Raw genomic sequence first — 11,482 nt, 5'->3', positions numbered from 1 at the left:
GTACATGATGTACTTGATGCGGAAAGGGCTGAAAATGAGTAAGCTAGAGGTATGCCAAAATGGATGGTGCACACTTTGCGTGACAGTAAATTGGATGCACCTTTGTCTAGTCGTACTCATTCAGGCTCTCGCCATGCATCTTATGCATCAGATTGTTATGCTTTGGCTGTGTCTAGCTTACATGATGTTGAGGAGCCTTTGACTTTTGATGAAGCACATAATTCAAAAAACTGGATGGCTGCCATGCAATCAGAATATGATGCACTTATAGAAAATGACACATGGACTTTATGTGATTTGCCTCCTGGAAAAAAGGCCATTGGTACGAAGTGGGTTTACAAGTTGAAACGCAAGCCGGATGGTGAGATTGATCGCCATAAGGCTCGACTTGTTGCAAAGGGTTATGCATAGCAAAAATGCATAGATTATGAAGAGACTTTTGCTCGCACTTGTCTTATGACTACTGTGCGTTTTCTATGTGCATTGGCAGCTCATTTTGGTTGGGATGTACATCAATCACACATTGTTACTGCTTTCTTGAATGGTGACATATTTGAGGAAGTTTATGTAACGCAGCCTCGCGGTTTTGTCATAAAAGGACAAGAGGACAAAGTGTGCAAATGTAACAAGGCTTTGTATGGGTTGAAGCAATCTCCTCATGCTTGGTATGAGAAAGCTGACACTCATTTGGTCAAACAAGGCTTTCGTAACAGTCCAACAGAAAGCACATTGTATGTAAAGCGTGAGGGTGATGTATTTCTCATCGTGGTTCTTTATGTCAATGATTTGCTGATCACTGGACCAAATGAGAGACATATTGCTGAATTTAAGGCTGATTTGAATGCTACTTTCAAGATGAAAGATTTGGGGCTATTGCATCATTATTTGGGTATACAGTTTAAGCAGTGTGATGGTGGTATTGCCTTGTGTCTGGAAAGTTACATAGAGACGTTGCTATGTAAGTTTGGACTTGAGGATTGCAAACCTATTGCCACTCCCATGGAAACATGTTTGAAGTTGAGTCTACATGATGCTGGAGATCCTGTTGATGTCACTCTTTACCAAACTGTTGTTGGCTGCCTCATTTATGTATGGAACACGAGGTCGAATATTCAGTTTGCAGTCTCACAGGTCAGCAGATTTATGCATAGCCCAGGGTCTAAGCATTGGCAAGCTGTCAAGAGGATTTTCCGCTACCTTAGTGCACTTTACATCTTGTCTTGTTTTATCCCAAGGGGGGATCATTGCCACCAGACTTACATGCTTTTTCGGACTCAGATTGGGCTGGTTGTTTTGACACATGAGTGTCCACAAGTGGTTTTTGTTTCATGCTTGGCAGTTCATGTATATCATGGTTGAGCAAGAAGCAACCTACTGTGGCCACTTCGAGTTGTGAGGCTGAGTACAGGGCAGTCTTCACAGCTACCGTTGAGTGTGTATGGTTCAGACGCCTTATGGCTGATTTGGGTGTTGGACAGGACACTGCCAACACTATCTACACTGACAGTCAGAGCGCATTGGCAGTTGCGAGGAACCCAGTTTTTCATGCTCGCACAAAGCACATTGAGGTGCATTACCACTATGTCAAGGAGAGGCTCTCAACAGGAGAGATCAGCTTGGCTTATGTGCCAACACAGGACAACCTTGCAGATCTTTTCACAAAGGCATTGTCTCGTGAGAAGCTTGAAGCTTTCCGCAAAGCTTTGGGCTTACTCCCCTTTGTGGACTGATCCTGTCCTCAAGGCATGGCACTTCCCTTTACTCATGTGCCAGCTCTCGTTCACCGCATCACTCCAGGGGGGATTTGTTACCATATACATGTGGTAGTGATGTGTGTGAACACACTAGGACCACCGGGGCATTTTTTCCCTCTTTAGGAGGTTTTCCCCCGTGCATTGTATATACGCCCATCACTCTAGGGCTATCTATCTTTCCATTGCACACTAAGTAACACACTCTCTATTGTGTGCCTTGAGCTTCCTTCGTCTTCTCCAAGCTGTGTGTGTTTCTCTGCAACCCTAATTCCAACACAATCGTTCCCACTTGTGCTGGTTTGGTGGATATTGTTTTCTTGCTTTGGTTATCCTTAGGCACATCTTCTTCGTTAAAAATATCACAATTGTCTCCTAAGTCAATAGCATCTGACACACACTCTTCTAGGGTTGTATGCTTTTTACTATAGAGTATAGCATGAAGTTCTTAGTTTAGCAGTCCCTCTAGAAACAAAGATACAAGTCGTTCTTCTGCAGGTATCTCTAGCCCTGGGCATCTGGCAATGTATTGTTTCATCCAAGTTGCACAATCCCTAACAGACTCACCATGTTTTTGTTTAAAGCTGTAGATTTGAGCTACCGTATTATGTTTGATCTCCATTTTGGAACAAGCAGCTACAAATCCTTAAGCTAATGTGTTCAAGTCCATGATTGACCTTGGTGGAATGTTTTGGAACCATGTCAAGGCTTTTCCTTCTAATGTCATTCCAAACCCCTCGAATTGAGTATGGACATCGAATATACGTTTTGCTCTTAGCACTTGCTTAAAGCTTGCTAAGTGGTCATATGGATCCCCTGATCCACTGTATTTTATGACCCATTTCTAAAAATCAACTGATCTGACGTGTCTGTTTGGTTCAACTCCCGGTCTTCTGGCAATTGGTCCTGTTTCAAGTCCTTCAAACCAGTCTCTTGGAAATATTGACTCGTGTAGCCCTGAACTGGCCTTAGTGTCACCCGGTTTTCTACGTGATGAGGTGGTTTCTGGTTTCTTCACATTACTCTCAAATGATATCTCATTGTATTCATCTCTTGGAATTGTTTCTGGTCCTTGTCCCAATATCCAATCCCTTATGGAATAACCTTGGTATTTGGTTTGTTCTACCTTCTCAGGAGTCATCATAGCAAAGTTGTTGTTATAACAATCCCTAAATAGGTAGGTTGGAAGGTCTCGTGACCCCTTATCTTTGATCTTGAAGATATAGATGATCTTCATGGCCGTTAGTTGTCCTGGTTTGGCATGCAAATTCCACAGAAGATCTTTTATGTTTCTATCTTCCCAACAATAGACTCCGATCCTAAGATTATCCGTACTAAGCCGTTTCAAAGGCTTCAAATCTACTTAATCATATCCCTTGAATTCTAAAGTTGGTAGTCCTTCTTTTGCTGACATATCTGGGATTATGGTGTTTACTTCTAACCCCCATTTGTCTACCACATCAGGGTTTTCGACTTGTACATATTGAGTTCCGTTTCTGTCCATGTACATTTTTCCTTGTTTGTTTGCCCTAATCTCTTCTTCAAACTCAATACCATGGTCATCAATGCGAATAGCATACTCCTTGTTAGGATCCAAGTAAACCTGGGCTCCATGGCGGTTAGTCTTGTAAAAAGAGAGTCTATGCTTATAGCGCATTGTCGTTCCAGTTTTCGAGTGAGTCGAGTAAGAAGACATTTCAGATGTTGAATCTGAAAAAGTGTCCGAGACTTCTTCAAGAATTGTGTACAAGGAATTACCTTGATTCACGCTTTCTCTGGTGGATACTCTACTGGAAGTTTCTCCAAGTATGCCCTGATTTCCTAGTACACGACCAGATCTAAAGTTCATATAGACTTATGAAGCCCTAGATAGAAAACTCACCTTTGGATTGACTTGTTGTCAATTTCCACTTGATTCGATTGCAACTTTCTGTCAAGCCACTGATTCCTCGTCTGCAACCTGATTCCTGTACAAATTTGATCAAGTTAGCTATTATTCTGTAAAGACAGTAGAGTTTTTGCTAACTCTCATGATTGGTCTATGTGTATCACTTCAAATGGGAGTCAAAATTTGACTTTCAGATTCGACTTTAGCAAAAAAATCAAAGGTTTAATCTGCAACCTGGAAACTGAGTGAACATGTACCAGTTTTCATCCGATTGAACCCAAAATTGCCCGGTGGCTTTGTATTATGTTGGTCTAACAATTTATAAGTTCACAAGTCAAAATTGATATCTTTGGATAGTAGTAGTAAATAATCGTGATTATTTACATTTGTCAGTTTTTTGCACTTTTTTTATTGGTTTGGCAAGTATACAACTTGTTAAAGTCCTTGGACAAGTTTCAACAAGTTTCGACAAAATCTGATCAAGTTTATCACTTGTTTTGTGCCCGTACACTCTGATTTCAAGAATCTGGCTTAAGTCTCACTTTTGTAATCCAAATTTCACCAAAATTGATTTGTGGGGTCTACTTGATATGCTTGATCTTGTGGTATACTCAATTGTGCAAATTTCTCAAATTTTGAAGCAAATGTAAATAATCGCGATTATTTACTCCAGCTATATTTTTGTTACTTTTTGCCCCAACTTTGACAAAGATCTGTTAAGCACCTCAAGTTAAGGTCACTAGCCAAGTTTCATCAAGTTTGGACAATTTTGGTCAAATGGTCATCAATTTTCTATATGCAGACTAACTTTGCAAATGTGGTCACAATTTTCACTCCAGTGATCCAAATCTTACCCAATTTGGTTTGTGGGCTTATTATAACATGGTAAAACTAGTCGTATGTTGACTTGGTCAAAAAAGTTGAAAAATAGGGCAGATGTAAATAATCAGGATTATTTACTACTAGCAATTGTTTGCATCTTTTTGGTCAACTGAGTATGTACACATGTTTATCACATCAATATAAGCCTATGAATCAATTTTCAACAAGTTTGGACAAATTTTTCCCCAATTTACACTCGAGACTCAGAAAGTCAGTACAACTTTAGTTTTTACCCAGTTTTTTGCCAGTTTGGTGATCCAAATCTTTTGGGCCTTTACAAAAGTTGTTTGTACACATGCAATGAGTCAATGGTATGAACCTTGGTCAATTTGGATCTGAAAGTTAATAATCGTGATTATTAACTTCAGGCTTGAAATGAATACTTTTTTGCAATTTTTTCAAAAACAGTCTTTATATAAGCTATTTTAAGCCTATGAATCAAATCAAAACTTAATTTGGCCTAAAATATCAAGAAAAAGTAAATAATCTGAGTTTTGGCCAACTCTTGAAATTTTTACCTCGAAGTATCCTTCAGCTTACCAACTGGTTCAGACAACTTTTAAGCTTACTCTCCAGTCGGATTGAGTGGTTTCGAGTCTTTTTTATCTATTTCTAGCCGTAGACCTGAAATTCTGCAACTTCCAATAACAACTCACACTTGATTCTTTCAGAGAGAGCAGTGTTATGAAATCCACCTCGGATCCTACTTACCCTACTCCTAGATTTTCATGCAATGGGGTTGTGGAAAGTGTCCACAAACACTCGTTTTCTTGTCTTCTATGATTTTTTGAGCATCGATCTTAAGACTTTTCTCGTCTACCAATCATTCTCAAAATCCTAATCTATTTCTACAATCCTACAATCCTAAAGGCACTCAGCAAGTACGATTACTTCCAAGCTACCTCTACACAGCAAAGATGACAATCTTAAGCTATGCGATTTCTAAAAGAAAGTTTTGAACTCTAGGTGAACCTAGAGGAAGTTAAAAGATAACTTCACAAGACACTCGTGTTTTTCCCTAGTTTACGTCTCTTCAATCCCCGACAATGGCGCCAAATGTGGGACGCATGTCTAACCTCACCATCCTATCTTATTGCAGTATTAGCGAGAACCACAATTAATTTGTCAATCCATGGGATGAAGCTGACTTGACTAGTGTATAGAGGCTACAAGACATTGTCAATCTCTTGGAAAACAACTAACAACTTGCATTTAACTCAAGCTACACTCAAGTGACTGAAATCACTAAAAGCCAATCGCTCATGGGTAAACAAATCACATCCGTTGCAGCATCAAATGACATCCAAACGTAATGAAACTTCTAGGAAAAGTTTATAAGACCTAAGCACACATGCTTATGGTCTCAAACCCCTCTTTAGGTCAAGTTCCAAAATCATGATTATTAACAGTAGTGGATTTTTGACCTAGTTGTTTTCGACCCAGAATGCATCTAAATGCTTAGCAATGATGCCCCAATACCCCACCTATGCTTAGTTTTTTATTTAAAAGTGTAAATTCCTCGTTATGATGAAATTAATCCGCGGATCGGCGACGCCAAAAGCTACAAAATACTGTGAACTGCTTACGTCAATGCGTAGAGCTCTTACCTTCGGTTGCAATGCAACAAACGCGACTGCAATGTGACAATCGGGGAGGGAATAGGAAGTGCGAGAAGGAGAGGAGTGAGCGTCGTTAGCTCACGTTGTGTATTTCATTATCCTAAACTTATAAAAAACTTACAAAAATTGGCTTTTATACCTTAGCCAAGGTTTTTGGGTGGTCAAAACTAACTAATATGTTTTATTACAGACTCCTTCGATCGTTTTCAGGTCAACGTTGGGGCCTCTGTTGACTGATTAAAATGGCCATTTTTGCTATGAAGATTTCCATGTACTCAGCCTCACAACTAGAAGTGGCCACAGTAGGTTGCTTCTTGCTCAACCATGATATACATGAACTGCCAAGCATGAAAGAAAAACCACTTGTGGACGCTTGCGTGTCAAAACAACCAGCCCAATCTGAGTCCAAAAAATCATGTAAGTTGGCGGAAATGATCCCCCCTTGGGATAAAACAAGCCAAAATGTAAAGTGCCACTCATGTAGGGGAAAATCCTCTTGACAGCTTGTCAATGCTTAGACCCTAGGCTATGCATAAATCTGTTGATGTGTGAGACTGCAAACTGAATATTCGGCCTTGTGTTGCATACATAAATGAGGCAGCCAACAATAGTTTGGCAAAGAGTGACATCAGCAGGATCACCAGCATCATGTAGACTCAACTTCAAACATGTTTCCATGGGATTGGCAATAAGTTTGTAATCCCCAAGTCCAAACTTACATAGCAATGTCTCTATGTAACTTTTCTGACATAAGACAATACCACCATCACATTGCTTAAATTGTATGCCCTAGTAATGATGCAATAGTCCCAAATACTTCAATTTGCAAGTAGCATTCAAATCAGCCTTAAATTCAACAATATGTGCCTCATTGGGACCAGTGATCAGAAAATCATCCACATATAGAACAACAATGAGAAGTACATTGCCCTCACGTTTGACATACAATGTGCTTTGTGTTGGACTGTTTACAAAAGCCTTGTTTGACCAATGAGTGTCAGCTTTCTCATACCAAGCACGAGGAGATTGCTTCAACCAATGCAAAGCCTTCTTACATCTACACACTTTGTCTTCTTGTCCTTTCTTGACAAAATCGTGAGGTTGTGTTACATAGACTTCCAAAAAATGTCACCAATTAAGAAAGTAGTAATAATATCTGATTGATGTACATCCCAACTAAAATGAGCTGCCAATGCGCATAGAAAACGAACAGTAGTCATACGACAAGTGGGAAAAAAGCTTCTTCATAATCTATGCCTTTTTGCTACGCATAGCCTTTTGCAACAAGTCGAGCCTTATGGCAATCAACCTCACCATCTGGCTTGCGTTTCAACTTGTAAACCCACTTTGTACCAATAGCCTTTTTGCCAGGGGGCAAATCACATAAAGTACATGTGTCATTTTCTAGAAGTGCATCATATTCTGATTGCATGGCAAGCATCCAATTTTTTGAGTCCTATGCTTCATCAAAAGATAGAGGTTCCGCTATATCACATAAGCTAGACACATCCAAAGCATAACAATTTGATGCATAAGAGGTATGACGAGAACCTGAATGAGTACACTAGACAAAGGTGCATCCAATTTACTGTCATGCAAAGTGCGTACTAGCCATTTTGGGATACCTCTAGCCTACTCATTCTCAGCCCTTTCCTCATCAAGTACATCATGTACATCTGCATCAGTAATAGGCTGATCTGTAACATTTTCAGAAACCCCCGTAGGCTATACATTTGCCTCATTGGAATTTACGTTCGTACTTCCACCACTGAAAAGAGGCAACAAAGTGTCATAAATGTCCTATGAGCTTACATTACTATCTCTAGTACATGAGAGCAATGGCTGAACACAATCTTCCATAAACACAACGTCCCATGAAACTAGAATACGCTTTGTTTGTGGATGATATATGTAACCTTTGCTTTCAGCACTATAACCAACAAAAATGCATTTGACAACCGTATCATCCAATTTTCTGCAATGTGTTTGTGGCACCAAAGCATATGCCAAACAACCAAAAACACACATGTGCTCAATAAAAGGCTTTCTATCATGCCATGCTTCATATGAAGTAATATATTGCAAAGCTTTTGTAGGACACTTGTTTAGTACAATAAATGGCACACATAATGGCCTCAAGCCAAAAAGAATGGGGCAAAGTTTGACTTTTGACCATACATCGTGCCATCTCCGTAAGTGACCTCTTTTCCTCTCAGCAACACCATTTTGCTGAGGTGTATAAGGCACAATATATTGGTGTTTTATCCCACAACTAGCCAAAAATGCATTAAATTCATGAGACATATACTCCCCCCCTTGACCGGAATGGAGTGTGCCCATAGTACATTTCGAGACATTTTCATCCATAGCCAAAAAAAATTTGAAGCACATAAATAATTTGGACTTAACTTTCAATGGATATACCCATGCATGCTTGGAGTAGTCATCAATGAAAGTCACGAAGTACAAGTAATTTACCAAGGACAGAGTTTGCATAGGCCCACAAACATCACTATGCACAAGCTGCAATTTGCATGTAGCATGAGCTGACCCATCCTTTGGAAACTTAGCGCACTGCATTTTACTCAAATAACAACCTTCACAAACATGTTTGACAGGTGCTTCAAGAGGCAAAAAAGAAGCAACCATATCAGATTTTTGCAAACGCAACAAACTGGCAAAATTCAGATGCCCAAAACGTGCATGCCATAGTTTTGCATCTTCCACAAATTTGACTACGAGACCAAGTCTAGCAAGTGCAGATACATACAAAAGGTTCTTTTTGATCCCAGGTACATACAATGCATCAAAAACTATGAAAGAATTGCCATTTGCAGTAGTAACCACAATCTTTCCAACTCCTTGAACAAGACAAGAGGCATTGTTGGCATAAGTCATCGTATTCCCATGAGGGATAGACTCAATAGAGATAAACAAATCATGATGTGAGGTAATGTGCTTTGTAGCACCACTGTCAAAATACCACACATGTGAATCTGCAAAACAACTGACATACATGCATCATGGACAATAGGATCATAAGTGCACTTTGCACTAAATGCCCATTCTGCATCAACATTAGCACCATAATCTCCTTTGACAAAAGACTTTACAATAATTGCACTTGTATTGGACCGTGTAGTGGATACAACCTCTTTCTTCTTAGCCTCTTTTGCCTTCAATTTTGGCCATTGCTTGATCAATTGATCATTAGCTTTATAATAATGGCAACACATCTTCTTTTTACCCTTATCACCAAAATTGCTAGACAAAGTGTTTCCAGCAAAAGCATTAGGAACATAAGTTTTGCCACTTGCAGCATAACCATAAGAAGTGGTTACATTGCTACTCCCACCTTTTCTTTGAGTTGCAATAAAAGCTTGTTCAACTGCACGCTTCCTAGTCCTGTTTTCTTTAGAAAGTGACTCTTGCAACAATAATGTGCATAATGCATCAAAATTTGACAGCTTCAGGATTTCCTTGGGTCATAAGTCTCCAAGTACTAGCAAAAGTCTAGTAAGCATCTGGCAAAGCATCAAAAACAGCCTGCACAAGTGAACAGTCAAAAATGACTTCTCTTGTAAAAATTAGTTGCTCATTAACATCCTTGACACCATCAAGGAAAGTATCCATTTCATCTTCCTCATGCATAATCTTGGATTCCAGCTCTTTACGCAGCAAAGCAATTTTAGCCTCATTGTGGCTTGCATAAAGACTTGCTAGAATATCCCAAGCCTGTTTTGCAGAGTTGCTAAACAAAAGTAAGGAGTGATAGTGCACTTCAAAGAGAATGCAATCAATGCATGAGCCTGCACATCTCTTATATCCCAACGAGCCTGCTCAACTGTAGGCAAAACAGCGCTGACAGCAGCAACCCTGGCAGCAAAACCTAGAGCATCCTGAACATTGCATGCATCCATAGTACCAGGACGTACATCAATGCCTTGCACAATGCTCCAAACTCCCTTTGACACAAGTACATGTTGCATCATGTAAGCCCACATAGGGTAATTGTCCCCATCCAATCTTCCCTCAGGATGCAAGCATCTTGAACACATCTGTATTGTTGTCTGCCATGGAAAATGCATACTCTTGATGTGAAAACTGCCCAAAATGAGGAGAAACTGAGTGAGACCAACACGTGCTATATAGCACAACCCGTGGTAGGTTGTATGGGACCTGCTATATGCAGTAATTGGCACTCACAAAAACTATGCACAAAATGATAAAATTGCCTGTGTAGACCTGGATTTAGTGGAAATGGAGGTCAAAATGAGCCCAAATCAAAATGCTCACCAAATCTCATGTAAATCGGAGAAAGTGAGCAGGCATGTGCTGGAGCTACTAGTGACTAAGCCCGAGAGGACGTAACCTGCTCTAATACCACTTGTTGGAATTAGGGTTGCAGGGAAACACACACAGCTTGGAGAAGATGAAGGAAGCTCAAGGCACACAACAGAGAGTGTATTACTTAGTGTGCAATGGAAAGATAGATAGCACTAGAGTGATGGGCGTATATACAATGCACGGGGGAAAAAACCTCCTAAAGAGGGAAAAAATGCCCCGGTGGTCCTAGTGTGTTCACACATATCATTACCACATGTATATGGTAACACCATCTTTTAAAAAGTATCCATAGCCTTTTCAACATATTCTTTTGAACTCTTGATCAGTCCACCCTTCTTGCCTTGTCAAAGTGCTTAGATAGCGTCCAATGAGCAACCAATAACCTTGATATAGATCCTCTATAAATGACTCAAGTGCATTTGGCAGGCAAACATGATCACACTTAACATGATCATTTATAGGTCCTCTATAAATGACTCAAGTGCATTTGGCAGGCAAACATGATCACCCTTACCATGAGAGCTACTATAAAACTTCATGCCTACATCATCACCCTCGACAACCATTTCTTCTTCATTGTCATATCTTTCTCTAGAAAGCATGTTTGCAACTGGGTTATCTTTACTTGTAATATGCTTAAATTCAAGATTCAAGGACTTTATGAATGCAATCCATCTCAATAGAGCAATTTCAAGAGTTAAACAACTTGTGACCATTCCAAGAAGGGGTAGACAATCAGTCTCCACTATTATATTTGCACCTATCAAATACTCTTTGTCACATTTCAATGTTGTGATTGCTCCCTATTATTCCCTTTTTACTTGTAGATAGTTGCATTGACGAGGAATTTTGCTCCAAATCTCACCACATATTGCTTGCCATCATCATCATCTTTCCCACTTGCCCATCCAATTCCTTTAAGGCTAGTATCCACTATCATAATCACATGTCTTCCACGTTCATATTTTACTTTCCTCAAAGTTGGAGACATAAGA

This window comes from Adiantum capillus-veneris, chromosome 8, assembly GCF_014529385.1.
Source record: "Adiantum capillus-veneris isolate H3 chromosome 8, ASM1452938v2, whole genome shotgun sequence".
NCBI classification, from domain to species: Eukaryota; Viridiplantae; Streptophyta; class Polypodiopsida; order Polypodiales; family Pteridaceae; genus Adiantum; species Adiantum capillus-veneris.
The sequence above is the reverse complement of the archived record's forward strand: the minus strand, read 5'-3'. Positions refer to the sequence as shown.